This window comes from Coturnix japonica, chromosome 1 (genome assembly GCF_001577835.2).
Source record: "Coturnix japonica isolate 7356 chromosome 1, Coturnix japonica 2.1, whole genome shotgun sequence".
In the NCBI taxonomy this organism is placed as follows: domain Eukaryota; kingdom Metazoa; phylum Chordata; class Aves; order Galliformes; family Phasianidae; genus Coturnix; species Coturnix japonica.
In genome coordinates this window covers 143,318,178-143,340,675 of record NC_029516.1, presented here as the reverse complement: position 1 = coordinate 143,340,675, position 22,498 = coordinate 143,318,178, and positions in this window count along the sequence as shown.

The following is a 22,498-nucleotide window of genomic DNA, read 5'->3' as shown; positions in this document are numbered from 1 at the left end:
ACAAAAATGATCAGATGATGGATTAAAGTAGTAGGTTCTAGGGAGACGTTATTGCAGCCTTCCAGTACTTAAAGGGGACCTGCAAGAAGGATGGGGAGAAATTCTTAACGAAGGCTTTTTTTTGTGACAGGACAAAACCCAGTGATTTTTAATGGATAAAGTGTAGATTCAAGCTGGACATAAAGAAGATGTTTTCATTATGAGTATGGCAGTACACTAGAACATGTTGCCCAGGTAAAGTGTGGATGTCCTGTCATAGGAAATGTTAAACATGTATACTTGGCAGAAGGAGTGGAATAGATGATATTTAAAGGTACCTTTCAACCCGAATGACTGTATGATCAGTAGTTTCTGTCTTTGATCTTTATCAAATGCCAGTCAACAATGAGATTTCAGGGTGGAAAGAGACAGGATTGGGAAAGGTAAGGATAGTAACTCCACAGTAAAGATACCATTACTTAAGTTGCAATAAAATTATTTTTTCTCTATCTTTTCAACATGGAAAGGATATTTCTACACCAATCACGAATATTAACACCTTTTTTTTTTTCTTTTTCTTTTTTTTTTTTGGACATATTTTTCCACTCATTTTTCCACTACTGCAGTCTGTCTTGCCTTAAGATAGAAATTAAAATGTAAACTTCTAAAATATCAATAAAGCTGACATAATACCTTTTTCGTTTTCTAGGATAGAAGGTAAAAGATTATGGCCCTGGGGCGTTATACTGTGCCTGAAGGCTCACAGAATCTCCTGTCACACACTGTATTCATATATTATTACACTGTATCTATTGACATTGTGCCCTTGGGATTTTCTTAGGCCTTCAAACATGATCTGTAAGATTATTCACATTTTAGTTAGTGCACACTAATATACTATTGCTATCACACTGCAGGGTAGGCCAAAAATGCAAATCTTTTCTTGCATTGGCTAGTATGAGTGTCAAATTACCAGCCTAAACCAAGCAAAAGGGAATGCTAATTAAAAGGGAAGGATGTGTTCTGGTTGTTCTAATCAAAGAGAGCTTAATCCTTTCATAAGCTGGCTGGCTTTGTTGGAAGAAAATTTAGAACAACCTTGTTACTTTTTGATAACTGTAAGCTACTGACTCATGGCCCCTTGACAGCTAGCTGAGCATGTAATAACATTTCTCTGTATTTGGGGAATGGCTTAGCTGGCTTTATAATAGATTATTGTGGATGTTGAAGTGAAATGTTAGTATTTCTTTAAAGCTCTGTATTCCCTGGTAATTAAGGTTATAAAAAGGGCACTGAACACAATGCAGCTTCAAGGTCGCCAAACATTGATACAATAATCTTCAGTTTGTGTAAATAAGGTACTAGCCATAGATTTATTCTGGAGTGCTAATAACTAAATGATAGTTCTTCCATTAACAGTACATGACAAATTCACTAAAAGTTATTTTTAAGTGCAAACAAGTGTCCTTCACTTCAATTAGAAGATCCAGTGAATTGCAAGCACTTTTATGAGAAGATGTATGAGGGGAATAGACTTTGAAAGAAAGAATAGAAAAAAACACAAATGAGCAAACAAATTGAAAAATGCCCAGGCCATTCTGACAGTGATCCAACAAACAAACAAGCAGGAAAACTCTTAAGTACACAGAAGCACAATCATATCTGTGAAAGTAGAGAACTTAATTAAAATCTATTCACATTCGACACAGGAAGTTTAGCAGGAGTGTGAAAACCACAAATGTATTTTAACCCCCAGGGCAATTCATAACTTGTGTTCTCTAGTCTGTGTATTCCATTGTGAACTGGAAAGCTTGAAGATTTTATTTTTTTTTCTCCTGTACTTTAGGTTTAAATTCCTAAGAGGGGGAAGAGCATAGGATAAGAACTTCATAGCTTGGAAATGTAAAACAGGGGTTTCAATAAAAATATAAAGAGTCTCTGGCATTTTCTTGAAAAATGAGAGAGACAAAAAGGTGAAGTGATGTTTACACATAGTCATTAAGAATGACTAGCATAGAGGCACTTTGAGATGTATGTATGTGGCTGCAATCATAAAAAGGCTGCAGCTTAATTTGCAACAGGGCCAGCATAAGAAATTCCTCACTGCTTTGTGCTATGATCAAGAGACTGGCACTACCTTTCAGGTCTGTTAACTTGAAGCCTGATAGTGCTCTAAGAATAACCTGTGAAATTTTTTAAAAAATAATAATAATTCTAAACAGGCACATACTGATACATCGTACAAGTACAATATGAAATGCAGCAGACACTTAAAATAAAAGAGGAATTGATTTGCCAATAAGAAAAACGTTTTTCACAATAAGGAAATCAGTCAAACAGTGGAGTAATTTTTCTAGAGTTAGTGGTGTTTTCCAAAACCTGACTGGAAAAAGCCCTGAGCAACCTGACCTGACCTGCTGCTGACCCTGCTTTCATGTGCTGGCCTAGAGATCTACTGACATCCCTTTCAACCTGAATTACATACAATCCTATGAAAAGGGATCAGAGACTAAGAATAAGAGTGACTCTCAACTCTGCTCCATGGAAAAACTGAGGCTTGGGTTCTGATCAGTTCTATACTGAACATTTAAATATTTTCTTAAACTGAAACTGTTTCAACAAGAACGAGCAATTCCTATTCCTTTGATCATTTTTACAAACACTGCCTAAGGATGAAGTTTTCAACAAAGAAGTTTAACTCAAACAAAATTCACACAAAGCACTCAGTCCCTGTTTCTTTCCTTTGAGTTTAAAGAAATAGAAGGAAAAAATGAACTACGAAAAAGAAGCAAATGTCTTTAAGCTACAACTAGATTAGTATTACATCAGAAAATTACTAACTATCTGTCAGATAAAGACAAAAATTACAAATCTGGCAGATACAAAAAGATATATCTGTAGATGTAATTATTACATTCATAAACAAGACAAGCACAACTGAATTTAACATAAAACCAGTTTCCACAACATCATGTAATTATTTGAATTACTTAGATTACAGTACTTAGATACCCAGTAAAAATACCATGCTGTATTTGTACTTACAGAATAATCACCATCTCCAAACAGGAGAAAAATGTTGGCTCATTTAAGAAATGTGCAGAAAAGACCTGATTCTGTTCTAAACAATTTCAACCAACCAACCAACCAATAAATAAATAAATACCGTTTTACGTAAGGAAAATATGATTATGCAGAATTGTTCTAAGAAGGGCTATGAGGATTTAGGTTGTTAGGTATATTAAAAAATGAACATTTCAAAACACTTCAAGAAAAATATATAGCTGCATGTTGAAAAAGGCTCAGTTTTTTTTTTGTTTGTTTGTTTTGGTTTTTTTTTCTGGTGTGCTTGTCCTTAAAATGTCTTTTAGATTGAGACCTTCAGGTGTCCTGGAACCCACTTGATTCAAAAATCCTTTCTAGGGTATGAAGCTAAGTAACAAAACTATTATCTTGAAGACAAACCTGCCAAGGAATTTTAGGGCTAGGATGCAGAAGATTAAAACACATGAACTTCGAAATCTCTGTAAGTGCTGACAAATGCACATATTCATATGTCACATATTCTTTTCATATTCTATACGCTGATTTCCCTACCATGAGATTCAGAGTATTCTCTGAAATTTAACAGCCTCAATAAAACCTAAGTTAAGGTACAACTCCTCACCTGTAAAGCATTTCAAGTAATTGAAAGTTCTGCACTGAGGTGTAGACAATTTGTTACCTTCTCCACAGATCATCATCAAAACTATTCTAATAAAATATCGAATACATAGATACTTAAACTGTAGCATGTTTTCCATACATGTACAGCACAGTACACAGTGACTTTTTCATGCATAAATAATTAAAAAGTAAAAATAATTTTTAAAATACCACTTTTTGAATGGAGAGCATGTCAGCACAATATGTTTATCTACATCAGCTGAAGATGTACATACCCAGTCATTCATCCATTGAATTACTCCAACTATAACTGTTCAGTTCCAAACTGCACATTCTATTTTGCACTGAAATAAAAAAGTTCCCAGCCTGTTTTTGGGGTTTTTTTTGTTATTATTATTATTATTATTATTATTATTATTATTATTATTATTATTATTATTATTTGTTATTTTTAGTAACTCACAGATTCAGTGTCAGATAGAATTCCAGTACTGCTTCTTTAAAATCAAAAGCGAAAACCTTCTCTGCTAGATTTGCAGACTAGCATGTCATAATTAAATTTATTGGAGGAAAATCAGTTTACACTAAGAATTTAACTGGAATTGTGTGCAAACTATTAACACAGATTTTTATTTATGCAGCTGCTTTTTATAGATGTTTCAATATTCTGTTAGAAAAATAAACACTAAATTCAATTTAATTTAAAAAATAAAAGCAAAAGAAAAAAAAACACAACAAAAAAAAACAACAAAAAAACCACCACCACCACCAACAACAAATAAAATAAAACACCCAAAACGAAAACCAACCAAACAAGAATTGACAAGATAATGGAATATTCACCACAAGGAGTTAATAAAGAATTGAATTATTCTTATCTTGTTTAATAGTTGTCTATGGGGATTTCATAATTTATATTTATTATCCAGGTATTCATTAGTCAGTTAATAATGATCTTTCCCCATGGGAAAATTATCAAGAAATAAAGAAACCAGTAGGGAAAAAGTAATGAAAGTTAAAAAAAAAAAAAAAAAAAAAAAAAAAGTTTTCCTAAAGGATAATACATGATAATTATAAATTATTTCTGTAAGAGATTTCAGTAAGATCAAGAAAACTGGAAAAGAGATCAGGAAGCGAAAAAGACACATTGTAGATTTGTACTTAGCCATTCTCTCAAATCCTTTTAGAAGCTTTTAGGCTTTGACCTGTATCATTTCCTTTCCCTCTCTCATTATTAGACTGAAGTCAAATACTAACCTCCTAACACAATCATTATCACTGAAGTAATGATCTCATTATTAGAGAAACATAGAAACAGAAACATAGAATGGCCTGGTTGAAAAGGACCACAATGATCATCTAGTTTCAACCCCCCTGCTAGTTGCAGGGTCAGCAACCACTAGACCAGGCTTCCCAGAGCCATATTTAGCCTGGCCTCAAATGCCTCCAGGGATGGGGCATCCACAACCTCCTTGGGCAACCTGTTCCAGTGTGTCACCACCGTCTGGGTGAAAAGGTTCCCCTTAATATCTAACCTAAACCTCCCCTGTCTCAGTTTAACTTGTGCTATCACTATCCAGCTTCTTAAAGAGCCATGCCCTCTCCAGTTTATAAACTCCCTTATAAGTACTGGAAGGCCATGATGAGGTCTCCCCTAAGCCTTCTCTTCTCCAAGCTAAACAATCCCAGTTCCCTCAACACCTCCTCATACGAGAGGTGTTCCAGCTCCTGATAATCTTAGTGGCCCTACTCTGGACCCACCCTAAGAGCTTCACATCCTTCCTGTACTGGGGACCACAATCCTGGATGCAGTTTTCCAGATGGCGCTTCACAAGAGCTGAGAAGATGGGAACAGTCATCTCCCTCTCCCTGCTGGACACTCCTCTTTAATGCTGCCCAGAACATAGCTGGCCTTCTAGCCTGCAAGCACACACTTTTGGCTCATGTCCAGCTCCTTGTCTACCAGGACCCCCAAGTCCTTCACAGGGCTGCTTTCCAGGAGGTCTTCCCTCAGTTTGTATAAATACCTGTGATTGCCCTGACCCAAGTGCAGCACCCTGCACTTGGCCTTATTGAACCTCATCAGGCTCCCTGGGCAGCCTGTTCCCGTACTTCACCACTCTCCTAGTAAAGAAACCTCCCAGGCCACCAGATTGGTCAGGCAAGATCTCCCCTTGGTGAAGCCATACTGGCTGTCTTGAATTACCTCTTTATCTTGTATGTGCCTTAATATAGCTTTTAGAGGGATATGATCCTTGATCTTCCCAGGCACAGAGGTGAGGCTCACCAGCCTGTAGTTCCCTGAGTCATCCTTTCTCCCTTTCTTAAAAAAGGGAGCAATGTTTCCCTTTTTCTAGTCACTGGGGACTTCACCAGACAGCCATGATTTTTGAAACATGATGGAGAGCAGCTTGGCAACCACATCAGCCATCTCTTTCAGAACCCTAGGATGGATATCATCCAGTCCCATGGACTTATACACATTCAGTTTCATGAGGAGGACTCAGACTTGTTCCACTGTTACAGTGGGACAGAAACCACTCCCCACACCCTCACCTAGAGGCTCATGGTCCTGGCAGACATGGGAAGCCTGACCACCCATGAAGACTGAGGCAAAACACTCATTAAACACCTCAGCTTTTTCTATGTCTTAGGAAGCCAGCTCCCCATTACCTTTCATCAGAGGGGGAACTTGGCCTGTCTCCTCCTGCCTATGTACCTGTAGAACCCCTCCTTGTTACCTTTCACATCCCTTGCCAAGTTCAGCTCCATCTATGCATCTCTACACAGATGGACAACAGCCCTGTATTCCTCCCAGGCTATATAACCCTGCTTCCACTTTCTTTACATGTCCCTCTTGCACAGCCACGACAGTCGCCTGCCTCCCCTGCTTGATATCTGCTGGGGGAAGGAGAACCATTGCATTCTCAGAAGGGTGCCATTAAAGAGCTGCCAGCTCTGTTCTGTATCCATGCCCTTAAGGACAGTTTCCCAGGGGATCCCACTCAGCAGTTCCTTGAGCAGCCAGAAGTTTGCTCTCCTAAAGCACAGGGTTCTAGCTCTGCTTTTTGCCAGGTCCACATTACTGTCTTTACTCTTCTTACATTGCTGTTTGTGTTTTCTTTTTCTTGAGTGTTGGATGTATTTTCTTTTACTTTTGTTAAAAAGCACAAATATACAAAATATTTTGAATTTCTTTGTAGTTGGATTTGTAGATGGCTCCAAAGCTTTCTCCTGCAACTACTTAATTGAAGAGTGTCTGAGTATTTTTGCTCTGAATCAACATGTGACACATGAGAATATAAAGATAATACAAACATGCCATGTTACGTAATATTGATGCAATCATGTTATACCTCATTGAACCAACATCTGTACTGTTGTTTCCCAAAAGAAAAATATCGTGGCGTCAAGCGTAAGTATCAAGAGTACTGCATTTTCTTCACATACTACATTTGAACACTGAGCTTTTACACAGCAACTTGCTGATTACAAATAATTATGTCAGCCATGAAAACCTGCTAATTCTGCTGAACTAATTAAACAAATTTAATACCATTATGTAAACATATCTGTATAAACTTATAAATATTTATGTGAGAAAACTTTTACTAATAGTTCTTTTTAAAGCTAATTATCCAAATTGTTGAGAAACTAATAAGTAAAGGATACTTTATAGGAAACAGTATTCCTGTAAAGTAAACCAATCAGGGGCATCTAGTTAGAAATTATTTTCTCTTCTGAAGATCACTTGTTTCAAATTTACTTGCATAATATGGGTATGCCAGAAGACAATGAAAGTGATATTCCATATCATTAGAAACATTAGAAACTTTTTTTTTTTCCTCACAAGATGATACTTATGTGTTATCCTGACATCAGCCTTCCCTGATCTCTTGTCTTTCCTTCTTACTTACTTACTTACTTACTTACTGTATTTATTTATTTATTTTCCTTCTCCCCTTCTCTTTTCTTCTACATGAATTCTTTTAAATGCTAACCAGGTATTCCCAGAAATAAGTCTAATTCTGGCATTTCCCCCTGTCTGTATGGGGTATGTAGTGTAGTGGCTTCAAACAGATGTTTCCTCTTTCTCTCCCAGAACTCTCTTTTCTTCCTCAGATATTATAGGAAATTACTGCCAATTACTCTGTTGTGCAGTAACAGAGCCTAGAGTAACTCCATTTTGTATGACAACCTAATCTAATATGTGCATGCTAATGCACCATTCTCACAGTGCTTCACAGATTAAGTCCTTTAGGGAACATAGATATTTCTATAGTTAATTTCTGAAAACAAACAGGATTTAGGCATCTTGTTACTCGGAATGGGATAGGTTTTGGCAAATGGTAAGATACTAAAAATTTTTATCTGTGGGACTTAGCCATGTTCTGAAATTTAAACAACAAGTGCTCACATGATTTTGGTGGAAGAAAGGTGAAAAATTTGGATAGTTTTCCAAAACAAAATTTTAATTCTTAAATTCTTCATTTAAAATACAGAAAATACAGTATAATAACAATGCTAATAAAAATCTGGGCTATGTAGCATCCAGACATTAGTTTTATAGCCACATCTATCCTTAGAGATATATTGGTAGAGTGAGAGGTTTTTTTTCATACAGCTTAGAGGAAGATTTCTTAAGGAAACTGTCTGTATTAGTAGAGTATAAAATGCAGTAACCCTTTCTAGCACCACATATTACTAACTTGGCCTGCAATCTTCAAGCTTATTCTAGTGAAGAAACTAGGAAACCTTGATTCCTTACGAAGTAGAATATATGAAAATATAGTTATTAACAGAAAACAGAAATGATACTCTTGATTGAAGAAGGAGCAATCAGTTACAAAGGATAGTAATAAAATAACAATCACATCATCATCAAATGATGACTCTTTGATTGTGGTAGATTAAACAATTGTAACATTTTGTTATTTTATATACCTCCTGCAGTAACTGCAGTAACATTACAGTAACAATCATGTCTTTTTTTATTTTTTTATTCCTCTCTGAGTTTGGCACCCACTGATTTAATATCATTTGTAGCATGTTGTTAAGTTGGTAGCCTAATGCAGGTGTTAAGTTACCATTAACACTCTTAATGGCTACAAGGAGTATGAAATTGGATGAGTTAAAAGTGAGAGTTAGGCCTCCCACAGTTTCTAATCACAAATGGACAACCACTAATGAATTGGAGCTCTCTCAGATATCAGTTCCTGAAAATCAAATCTGGTAGACAGTTAATCAATTGAGATAGATACCAATTGAGTTTGTGCTCTGCTGGATTCTTCTGCATCACTGTTACTTAGAGAAAAAGAGGCCAGGTGAAAAAGGTGTGGAGGTAGAGCAGAATTTAAAGGGATTTATCCACAGTAATATGTAGTAACTCATTATGCTTAGTGTCAATCCTGAAAAGCTCAGAATATTCTGATAGGATGTCTTTTTACACTTTCTTTCTGTTGATATCTTCTATAAAAAACAACAAAAGAATTCCATAAGCAAGCGAGATCTACTCATAGCTCTCAGAGTTTGGACACGTATACTACTGAAGGATAAACACTGTTATTGGCATAAACTCAGTGAACACTTTTATTATTATTATTCCAAAATATCTATTACTACATACTACTAGACGTATGCAATCTTATGAATGTTGGAACTACAGCAGTGATTTTCTTCTTATTTCAGTACTACTCATATGTCTAAAAATAGAGTATGTTTTGACTTAAGCTATCAGTGCACTGCATCTGCAAAGCAATACTTTTTGAAACTACATATGTTAGCTCTGTTACAAGCAAAGACAAGTAGAAACTGCTGACTATTAGTGCTTCATGCATGGCCTATCTCAAATGTCATTATATGTTACTATGTTTCCATTCACATTTCGGTTACTTTTTTTCTACTTGCGTATATGAAATACCAATTAGAAAAAAAAAAATAAAAAAAAAATAAAAGGTAAAAAAATAGAAGACTGCGGATTAACTGGCTATGCAGAGGCAATATACCAGGACCATTCCACACAAAAAGCCTTCCAATCTCTTTTTCGCCTCTGCAAATCCTTGTTCTTGGAAGACTGACTTGCACTAAAAGTTACTTGGTGAAGGGAAGAGTACATAAATAAGCTGTTCCCAAACATATGACTTGGCTTCTCAGCCTGGAGTATGCTACTCAGCAAAAAGGGGGAATAAAGCTCCAGATGGCAGCTTTTCAAATTTCAAAGATGAAGATATCTCTCAAAAATCCTGTAGAAATTGCTTGCTATCTAACACAATGGATCTTCAGACTTTCAAGTCTCCTGCTTCTGCTTATCAAGGATAAAATAATTTTTTTAGTTGTTTAAATTACAGAATCATAGAATCACAGAATCATACGGGTTGGAAAGGACCTACAGAGATCATTGAGTCCAACACCCCTTTCAAAGCAGGTTCCCTACACCAGGTTGCACAGATGTTTTGATATTTTTGTTTGTTTGTTTGTTTTGAAAATTTATACCCTTTGGACTTGTGCTAAATTCCATAAATAATTGAAGATTTGAATAAATTTCAAATACAAATGAAAAAAAAAAATATTCCCTCATTGCTGAAGACAGTGAAGATGTAGGTATTTTTTTTGTTTGTTTGTTTGTTTGTTTTTTAATTTGTTTTGGTTTTTTTGTTTTGTTCTTTGCTGAGACATCTGTATGGGAACAGAACAATATTTAGATCTAGAAATGTTGTTGCAGCCCCCGGTCATTTAAATTATTAAATTTCAAAAATCTGGAAATGAGGAAATAATTATTCTAATTTCCTTACTATCTGAGCTCAAGTCACATCTGAAAATTACAGGAATTAGCAATTCGTATTTATATTATGGATGCTTGCTTACTGACTTGGTGTATGGCAAGCTGGACATGAACCAGCAATGTATCCTTACAGCCCAGAAAGCCAGCTGTTTCCTGGGCTTCATCAAGAAATGTGGCCAGCAGGTCAAAGGAGGTGATCCTGCCCCTCTACTCTGTAGTAGTGAGGCCTCACTTGCATTATTGCATCCAGATGTGGAGTCTTCTGTACAGGAGAGAAATAGACCTGTTTGAGTGCATTCAGAGGAGGGCCACAAAAATGGTCCAAAGAGTGGAACACCTGTGAGGGCAGGGGAGAGAAAGCTGGTTCTATTCAGCCTGAAGAAGATTCTGAGAAGCCAGGAGCATCAGCAGAGGCCTGTTTGCATGGGGAGTTTGAACAGGGTTAGCTTCTCTTCCCATTCTGGGTCAACAGGGGAAAGTTTTCTGTTAGTACCAACATGGTGACAACCAGACATGGCAGACAGACAGAGACAGACAGTGCACCCACAACCTCTCTGGGCTGACATGTGAATGCAGGCAGACCTCCCAAGGACTGAGAAGGCTGCATAGACATTTGTCTGCAAGGAGCTCTAGAATGTAGAGGACATTTATAGGGTAGATGAGGAGCACAAATGTGCCCAACTGGATGATCTTGAGCTGCTGACCAGGCTAAGAGAGGAGGTTGCCAGGCTGAGATGAATTCAGCAGACAGAGGAAAACTGATGTCCGATATCCCATGGTAGTGTGAGCAAATAAATCACCCTGACTTGGGTCCCAGGAAGTGTTCTAGACCAGGTTTGATGTGGTTTTAGCCAACCTGATCTAGTGAAAAATGTCTCTGTGCATGGGAGGTGGTGTGGAACTAGATGGTCTTTTAAGGCCCTTTCCAACTAAAAACATTCAGGGATTCTACAGTACATACGACATTCCGTAAGAAGCCTTGCTTCTTACTGTACACTAAGAAAATATTTTCATATGTGATTCAAAGGTGCTAGAATCTAATATGCATTAAGTAAATGCTCCTGATACATACTTTCTTATAATATGTGTATTTGTAATGAATATGTTCCAATATTTCTTCCTGACTGAGGTTATATCTATTCTAACATTTCAAAGACATTTGTTTATTATGAATTCTTCCCATACCTTCATCAGTTACCTGACTGCCTAAGGGATTCCGCGTATTAATTTGAAAGGATTAAAAAAAAGATGAAGCAAGGCTGTCCCTTCCAGCTCATAGAAGCAAAGCATGATCTTGATATTAAGTTAATTAGGAAAAATAATAATAATAATAAAAAAAAATGTGCCAGTAAGTACTGTTGGACTGCTAAATCAATCTCTGTCTAAAAGAAAAGGAAAGAATTTAATCACATGATTTCAAGCACTGACCATAAATTTCTGTTTGTCAGTGGTTGTCTGTGACTGATAATGTGTTATAGAAATAGTATTGTTATCTCAGTCTCTGTGTTTGCCAGAGTATTATCTAGCTCAAGGTCATTAGGACCTTGATACTGTTTCCATTAGATTATAAATAAATAAATAAATAAGTTTAAATACACTCCCTTTTAAACAGTTATCTAGCAGATCAGTTCTTTCAAATTATAGTCTCGGGAGGGATATTTCACGACAAGATCTAACTAAATAAACACCTGTTAAAAGATTCCAGTTAATGCTTGAATTTTAATGTTCACTGATATCAATCTCAAGCAGTGCCCAGAGAATTGAGATAAAACTGATAAAGAAAACAACAACAAACAAACAAAAAAATGCAAGCAACAACAAAAACAACAAAAACATACATAAGCAATCAACAAAGGATGAAGAAAGGAATGGACTGAAACTCTCATAGCACAACCTGAGTTTATTAATTGTACCTTAAGAGCTCTGTATTATATTTTAACCTTCATGTATTCAGATATCCCACTATATAAGGTTATAAAATCTGAGTGGATTTATCACTGTCAGATTCTGTCACAAAAGTTATAATGAAGTAACATTCACTTCATTAGTAGATATTATAGTATTCAAATCAGCAAACATAATGAATAATAATAATAATAATAATAAAAATCTAATACTTAGGAGTTTATTTTAACTAGAGTATTCTGCATGTTGGTTAGGTTATTCTATTTTTTAATGCAAAAACATATTCACTGCTTTCCTTTTTATTTTTATTTTTTTAATATTTTTTTTTTTTTTTTTTTTTTTTTTTAATATATATATATATATATTTTCCACCTCACAACTTTTAGCTTTGAATTGCAATTATTTTGGGATCTAAACTGTGTGTGATTTCTTTGGTTGGTATTTTATTTAGCTCTTTTTTTTTGGGGGGGGGGGGGGGGGGCTGGAGGAGGGGGGAGAGTGGGATGAAAGTGTTTTTGTTGGCTTGTTTGTAGAGTTTTGTGTGTGTGTGTATTTGTTCTTTTTTCAAAGACTGTTATAAGTCTTTATAATTCTTATTGCAATACATCATATTATGCAACAACAGATTAGCTAGTTATTTAGTTTGTTTTTCCTATAGAATTTTAGGAAGCTTTGTTTTTTTCTACTAATTGGAGCTTCTCTTCACCATTTTTATCTTTGATAAATTTCTGGATAATCTGGGAACTGGTAAGTGAAAGTTTCCATTTCTGGGAAGCTTTGTTTTATTTGTTTTAGACTACCCTCTTATTTCCTGCTTTATCAGGAGCTACAGTATACTATTTCTATATTTCATTATTGTCCGTAACTACCACCCTTTAATATTTAATATAATCTTTAATAGTAGCTGGTTTTATCCCCATAAATAAATTTAAAATGTAATGTGGCTTAATTTTAGGGAAGAAGGTTACCTGAAAGAGAATGTAGAGAGTGTTACTATCTGTAGAATTATATACCATTCATTTACTGATTTCAATTGCTGTACAAGATAAAATACTTAAAGATTATATTTTTAAGATAGAACTAATTAGATATAAATGATATGGTAATGCACTAGCAGTTTATTATAAGATAAATGAACATGAGAAATCTGTGTGTTGATACTCGAGAAAATATTTTGAAATATATATGCTACATAGAGTAAAAATTACATAAATGTAATTTGTTTGATTTTAATAAATATGTAAATTCATGTTGTTGAATGCGTAGTGATTCCTCTCTAGAATCTTTTCAGCATTTTCTAGCATGCAATATTTAATTTCAAAATCATAGAATCTGTGAATCATGAATCGTAGAATCAAGTCTAACCATCACTAAGTTATATCCCCTAGTTGCACATCTGCACATCTCTTAAATATCTCCAGGGATGAGGACTCCAAAGTTTCCTGGGGCAACCTAATCCAAATGCTTAACTAGTCTTTTCATAACACAGTTCCACATAATGTTTCTGATGCAGGTCAGGATGCCATTGATTTTTTGACCACTCACCTTACTCCTTCAGCCTGGCCATCCAACCTTGTCTTCACCCACAAAACCACACAGCTGTCTAAGCCATGAACAACCAGTTTCTCCATCAAATAATGTGGGAAGCAGTGTTGACTGCACTACTAAAATTGAGGAAACTAACACCCCTGACTTTTCCATCATCTATTAAGGAGGTCATCTCAACATAAAAGAAGATAAGTTTACTGAGGTAGGACCTATCCTTGATAAATCTGCTCTGAGTTCTGCTTCTGATCATTTGAGTGCCATGTACATGCTGTGGGTTAGTGTTCAAGATGATCTTCTCCATGACCTTCACTCAGACCAATGTCATGTTGCCAGTCTTAATTCTCTGGATTCTTCTTCTTGCTTTTCTTGTAGAGCACTTTTACATTTCCTAAACTCCAATCAATCACAGAATCACAGAATCACAGAAGAGATCACTGAGTCCAACCCCCCTGCATAACAGGCCTCCTACAGCAGGCTACATAGATAGGTGTCCAGGCGGGACTTGAATATCTCCAGAGAAGGAGAATCCACAACCCCCCTGGGCAGCCTGTTCCAGTGCTCCATCACCCTTACTGTGAAGAAGTTCCTTTGCATATTGGTGTGGAACTTCCTATGCTCCAGTTTATGGCCATTTCCCCTTGTCCTGTCCCCACAGACCACTGAAAAGAGGTTGGCCATGTCTCTTTGACTCCCATATTTAAGATATTTATAAACATTAACAAGGTCACCTCTGAGTCTTCTTTTCTCAAGGCTGAAAAGACCCAGATTGCTCAGCCTTTCCGCATAGGAGAGATGCTCCAGACCCTTTATCGGCTTAGTAGCCTTCTGCTGGTCTCTTTCCAGGAGATCCCTGTCTTTTTTGTACTGGTGATCCTAGAACTGCATACAGTATTCCAGGTGAGGCCTGACCAGTAAAGGGAGAGGATCGTGTCCCTTTTCCTGCTGACCACAATCCTTTTAATGCACCCCAGGATCCCACTGGCCTTCTTGGCCACCAAGGCACACTGCTGGCTCACAGAAAACTTGTCATCCATCAGGTAACCCAGGTCCTTCTCCGCAGAGCTCCTCTCCAGCAGGTCATATCCCAGCCTGTACAGATTAATACTTGTGGTTATTCCTTCCCAGCTGTACGGCTCTGCACTTGCTTTTGCTAAACATCATGTGGTTTATTGCTGCCCAGTTCTCCAGTGTGTCCACGTCTTGCTGAAGAGCAGCACAGTCGTAAGGTGTGTCAGCCACTCCTTTATCAATTACATTGACAGCATTATCTTGCTCCATGTCACTACCTTCCAAAGGACTAGATATTTTAGGAAAATTGGTCTTGTTGATAGACTGAGGCAAAATCTAAGCTCTTATAGATTTCTTATTCACATGTACTTTATATTTCATGTGCTTTATATTTCATATCCATACATCAAAAATAATTCAAATGAAATCTCATAGACTATAACAACTAAGAATACTGGTCTTCAATGTAAGTTTTTATTTGTTTGTTTGTTTTGTTTTGCTTTTGTTTTTGTCACATAAAAGGACATTTCCAGGACCACACATCATACAAAATGAAGATATCCATCCCAGAAAGTGAAGGGGAAAAAAAGGAACAAACACATAAACAGAGTTTAAGAAATTCAGGAAAATCAAGCGAACCATGTAACCAGAATCAGATTACTAAAGCATTTACTATCTCAATTTCGTTACATAAAGATACATAAGGAGACATATATTTCTTAAAGACTTGGTCTTAGGAATAGTAGAATAGAAGACTATTTTGTGATATTATTTAGTATCTGAAATATCATTTAACAGAATTGAATGAGAGGAATCTATCCAAACTAAGCTCAGACTAAACTGGCAGGATACTTGTGAGCTGGGGAAAATAAAATAAAAATGAAACTATTACAGAATTTATGTCAGTGTCTTTAATTGAGTGAATACATTTGTTCTTATTGTTGTTTCCTCCAGGTGGGAAGCTGCTGGTGGGTGCCCATACTTCAACAACAATAAGTTCTTCTTGTCCTCATGTCTGAGAGGCTGTCCTTTCTCAAAAGAAATTGTAATAGCCTGATAGAAGAGCCATACATAATCATTGTTAAGATAATGAAACAAGACTTGCAATAGTTGACTTGTTGAACAAAGTATCTTCCTAAGAATGCATAAGAACAGAGCTCTGAGAAGTACAGTAAAACCAGATTCATACTACCAAATTGAACACTGAACTATGAATAACACTTCCTGAAAGCTCCCTCTAAAATGAGAAAAGACTAATTTCTTTCAGGAATTAAGGCAGACCCTGGATAGCTGTTTTTACTCTCTGGACTTCTTTAGCTAGATGTCATTAGGCTGAGCACTGCCATGAAGCTCACTTACCTGTTAGTCACTTGGGACATGAGAGAGTTGCAAACTAAATTAAGGCTATACTCAAAACTGTTGATCAGTTAACCTCTGAAGTAAGATACTAACTAAATAATTAAATGGTGTAAGTCTGGGACCTGACTAATTTAAGTCTGCACATACAGCTTAGCATTTAGTTGACCTACTCATTCTGAGGTTCTGTTTATTACCTAAGCAATGATATTTGAATGTCTAAAGGATCAAAATAGAAACTCTTCATTAGAAAGAAGAAACTGAGAAAATGGAGAAATAAATTATCCATGCAAATGAGAAAATTGATCCCATATCTGGTCTGAAGCAGAACATTAAACAGTTGAGTTTTGGTCTAACTCAATAAATAAATAAATACTTGCAGCCAAGAAGAAAATTGAGCATCTTAGAGTGTTCAATACCACTTGAGATACCTTAGAGTATTCCCTTTGCCCTCCAGCTGCTGCTCTAGAAACCTTTGAGTCTCCTACAAGGGACTCTATTGAGTATTGTAAACCCTGTACAGATGTCCCAGAATTTCTCAGGCACGTAAAATGACTATGTTTAGACAATTAAATCAAACTTCCCACCTAGTGTGACAGTTTCCTTTGCCTAGTAAAAGAATCCAGTCATTTTTTATTTATCTAGCCTTTTTAATTTATTATAAATGACAAAGCCTTCATTGAATCTTGTTGGTTTTTTTTTGTTTGTTTGTTTGTTTTGTTTTGTTTTTTTCAAAATGAGCCTTATGATTAAGATTCAGTGGTAAAAAATTCAGTGAAATAAATACTCAGCCAAAACTACAGGATCCTTATTGATAGTGTTTTCTCCTGGAATAGATTAACTCTTCCTTGTTTCTACAATGAATAAGGAATCTTATGTAAAAGAGAATATGGCAGATACTTCTTGAAGGTCATTCAATAGAGTAAACATAAATGCACTCGCATATACAGTTCCTCAGAAAATTTTTATTTTTAGAGGAAGAGAAAACTCATAGTTTAAAATTTGAGTACACCAGTAGGCCCGGAATTTCTAATTATATTTTAAAATAATGTAGTAGTTAAGTAAATAAATGATTGGGGGTAATGACTTTTAAGCAACACGACGATAGGAAAAAATGCTTTTTAAAACTGAGTTTTTTGCATACAGTGTGGTACATCCAATTTCTTACTTGATACAAGACTGTTCTGTAATGGTTTTAGTGCTTCCAGAGTAGCTCATTTTATGAGAGGTGTTGTAGCTTCTGTCATCAGGAATACGCAAAGGTAATTTAATGAATGTGAAACTACATATGTTGCAGTTGGGCAAGATTTTTTAGTAGTGATCCCAAGAAGACAGAAAAATAAAAATAAAAATTATCAGTTCAGTACTTTGCACGCAGTAGTAACAATAACAGCAACAACAACGATTAATGGCCATTATATGTTTTTCCTTTGTCTCTTCTGATCATTTCAGCAAGCTATTGCCAACAGTTGCAATGTCACTTCAGGGTGAAAAGAGTGTCACTTTATAAGGAAATGTCATTATGCGACTAAATATCACTGAACACAGGGTGGGGTGAAAGGAAGAATGGAGGAAGGGAGATACCAAGAAAAGAAGCTCAACAGCTGACTGACTGAAGATATAAACAAGAAGCAGAGCAAGTCATGAAGACTCTGGATAATTCACGACCAGTTTATCTGTTGTGTTAACAGTAGTAGGCAGTAATGGAGGTGATAGTCATGTTTTCCAAAATCATCTTAACACTGAAGATTTGATTCAATGAGCATCTGCAACAAGCAAGATTGTTTTTACCTTTGCTGGTCATGGCGATTAGAATGTCAGTTTTTGTAGATAGCATTTTCTGCTGTTGTTCCAGTCTCATTTCTCTTTTTGTTTCTTTCACCTCTGGATCTTCTTTATACTCTCTTTGACTTCTGAAAACTTTGATGTCCAGATAATATGTTTATCCAGCTGCATTATCTTTCAATATTTCAGTGAGTCTAGTGCACTATTCCTTTTTCCTCCACCTCAGAATTCTATTTTTTCACCCATTTTTAGATGATGTGGAAATTTTTTATCCTTACTAGTTAAGGTAAGGTTAGTAAGACTGAGTTCATACCCTGTTCTTTCAGCAGGCACAGTTTATTTTTGAAGTTTGCAACTCTTTTGTTATTTAATTTACTATTATTAATTATTAAAACTATGTGGCAAATTATGTACAAAACATATGTTCAATTAAAGTATTAACAAGAAGAACGGGTGTTCATATTTGATTCAGTTTTGAGGATGGAAATAATGTGGATAATAATATGTTCATGTAAATTCATATAGAATACAACTAAATTTCTATTTCATCTCCCTCTTCATTTTTGTTTGTTTGTTTGTTTTTGTTTTGTCATTTTGTTACCTTAAAATGCAATTTTTCTCTTCTTATTTGTTCTTTAAAATCTCCTATTTAAGTTAATTAATGTTGCAAATTTTAAGACTATATACTTCTATAAGACTATACTTCATAAGACTATATGAATTTAGAAAGGCATTTATAACACATGCTGTTAAATAGGTAGTATCATTTTTTCAGGAAAATTCAATCTGTAACTGTAGCCTGGAAAAAAATGTGGATCTGCAGAGCTTATAATTATATTAAAAATGTGGGATGTCTATCTTCATACCAGCTCTTCCCTAAGAATCTCACTTTTACCTGATTATTTTCACATTAGTATCAAAATAAATATGTATTTTTGTTTGCTTTTCATTTTGTTTTATATCTTCTATCTAGACTTCCAATCAGTTTTACACACCTATCTGCTCCTTTTACTTCCCACTTAAACATTTTCTGTCTCAAAATTTCACTTCTGCTCTTCATTTCTTACAGTTTTGGAGCATGATTTTCTACACCTTGAGAGTGTTGTCATCTAAAGTCTTCCTTTTAAAAAATGCTATTTTTGGAAACACAGAAAAGTTCTCACAGAAAGAAAGAGCATTTTAAAGGACTTTTCCCTCCAAATTTCCTTTTTATCTACTTTGAAAATAGTCACTAGCAGAAAGTAGAGACAATCTTCCTTCTTCCTGTAGAAGTTTTCATTAGCTCTCCTTGTCTTCAGTGTCAAAAGCATAGATTTTTTTTTTCCATGCCCTCTTTGCAGTGTATTAATAATGTACTCACCTAGAATTTTTTATTTTATTTTATTTTATTTTATTTTATTTTATTTTATTTTATTTTATTTTATTTTATTTTATTTTATTTTATTTTCCATAACTTTTATTTCCCTTTGGTTAACTTCAGCTAGAATTCAAGTGATAAAATGTCTGTGGGTTAATCATGTAACTGAAAAATGAGAAGCAAAATCTAGGAAAACTGTAGGTTTCTACATTAATTGCATGCTGAAAAAAAACAAAACAAAACAAAACAAAACAAAAAAACAACATAGTATTTAGTATTAGTGACAATATCAAATTACACATCTGTTTTTTTGTTTTAATTTGTTTTGTTTTGGTTTGTTTTTCATTTATGCCCAGAGCGTAAATGGGCGATCATGCTGCAGATGGAAATTCAAAAAACAAACAAACAAACAAACAAATAAAAAAACCCAAAAACATTCCTTTTAAAACTATGAGACCCACTGAAAAACCTGACGGCTGATAATCACACAGGATAGCACTTTTTTATGAGTAAAGCACTCAATGTAATACAGGCCTGTTTAGACATTTAACAACGTCAGTATATCTGTGGAATGATAATGTGAAGAACCAATGCTCTTTTCTGTTAAAAAAAAATGTTCACTTTGTTTTGAAAATTCAGTGATTTTTTATTATTTTTCATAATAAATCATTAAAGGGCATTAAGATGGGTCGCATATCAGGTTAACATATGTAATATAGTAAGCACAATTAGAAATGACAGATTCTAGGTATTGGGTAGCTCTTTCATTCATCTAGGTACTTAATCTGTGTACTTCTAATTTTGTGTTTCATGCTTTATCTGTAATATACAAGGATGTGATCCACAACTACAAATTATGATGGGATTCTTAGTTATTCACATCTATTATGTCTTTTAAAAGCTTCAGCTAGGGCTGGAGGATAATGACTCAGCCCTATAGGCTGATAAATTCCTCTTTCTTTCTAATAGACACATCTCATAAAGCATTAATTTTATCCTGTTTTCAGGAATGCTTTAATTCTGGTTTTATGATGAGATCCAAAACTTTGATTATATTTTGAACAGTAAACGCTTTTAATTAATTAATTAATTCAGATGTGAGCTTTTAACTTCATAGTCCTACTCAATTTAAGAAAAGTTTATTTAAGACTATCAGATTTATGTTTTTTTTTTTTAAATTGCATTTGAATACACAATATGCAAAGTGTATGCATGTTAATTCCATAATAGAAAAATTTCTAATATGTAGCAAAGGAAATCTTTTTTTTTTAAAGATTGCAGTAGTTTGCATTTTAAAATTGAAAACTACAGTGTGAAATGTTTTAGCAGTTTGGCATTGCTTATTTTACAGCTTCTTTTTGACGTATGGTGACAATTAAGTTAAACAGATATCAGGAAATAGAATGGGTCTTTAAAAAAAAAAAAGAGAGAGAGAGAGAGAAAAAAGGAGTAGTCATCATGTGTATTGAACAAAATCACAAGAGCATACAAGAAGTATGTATGTATCAGGAAAGCCTCGGGAGAAAATTTGACCCTAACTCTTATGTGCTATAGTTAAAGTCTTCAAATGATAGTAATAAATTAGTTTTAACTCTATGGCCTGTAACCTATGTTTGCAGCCAAATTGCAAACATCACTTGATATCAATTTAAACTACATATAGAATGTAACACAGAAAACTATTTTGTTTGCAACTTCATCCCTGCGATTACATGGCAATTGAATTGTGTTACTACACTATTTGAATACTGAAATTTATTTATATGGTCTCATCTTTTTTGCAAAATGTGAAATGTTTATTGAAAAAAGGTAACATTTAAATTTAAAGGAAAGCAAAAGTATCATAGCCTAAACACCAAGTTGGTGTCTTCTTGTGACTACAACAAAGCACCATTTTAACAGTCAGAAAACAAGTTTTATATTAGTCTTTATAATTAGGAGCTTAAGACAGCCTTAAAACTGAATTAATTGTACAAAATTTAAATGAAGAGCTGTTATCACAGAATTATAGAATGGTTTGGGTTGGAAGGGACCATTAAGATCACCTAGTTCCAACATTCCTGCTACAGGCAGGGATACCTCCAACCTCTAAATAGCACTCTAAAATTATCATTCTTAAGAGAATTTAAAAAGCTATAAATTTTACTCCTCCAATTATAGAATTAATATTATGGATGAGATTTCACAGAGGTTTTCTGCTGTTTCGTCTGAATAGGAAGAAAAATTAAGACATTTACTTAGTTTTCAGTTTTTCATTGCTTTAAAAGAACTTGCAGGCCAATACATCTCCAAAACTTTACTGAAGTAAATGCACTTGTTTCCATTTTTTTCTGTGGATAACTTTCAGTACCTTTCATAGGTGAAGAATTAATGAACATATGGTGTGTGTTATTGTATGTTTGGAAAACAGAGCAATAAATTCAGTCTTCACCTCTCAGACACTCAGTGCCACTGAGTGCATTTTATGCATTAACCTAACACAGAGGATAGATGAAGCTCTCATAAATATAGTTGTCCCTTTAATTAACATATTGTGTATCTGAGAAAATAATAGTAAAAGCAATCATAATAAATAATATTAATAATGCAATGCAAAGTCACTGATGGAAAGAAGCCAAGTGAACACATATCCAACCCGCACGAAACTATGAAACTATGAAACACCTAAAGTGAAAGTCCAGATGGAGTGCTTGTGATGAGATTAATCAAGTGGTGACAAAGTCTTCGAATACTACTGCAGAACTCAACTTGACCTCTAGAAATATCTGATGAAATACACAGCAATTAAACATTTGTATAGAATTTCAAGTGACTAACTACTGTAGTTTTCTTTTAGCACTTGCTTTATGTTGCTAATGGAGTTGATACTTAAGCAACAGATCTGTAAGTATCTGTGGAAAGTATATAGTAGAGTAATACCAATAAAGCTGCACAGAATCACACAGAATCACAGAATTGTAGGGGTTGGAAGGGACCTCTAGAGATCATCGAGTCCAACCCCCCTGCCAAAGCAGGCTCCCTACACCATGTCACACAGGTAGGCATCCAGGCGGGTCTTAAATATCTCCAGAGAAGGAGACTCCACCACCTCCCTGGGCAGCCTGTTCCAGTGC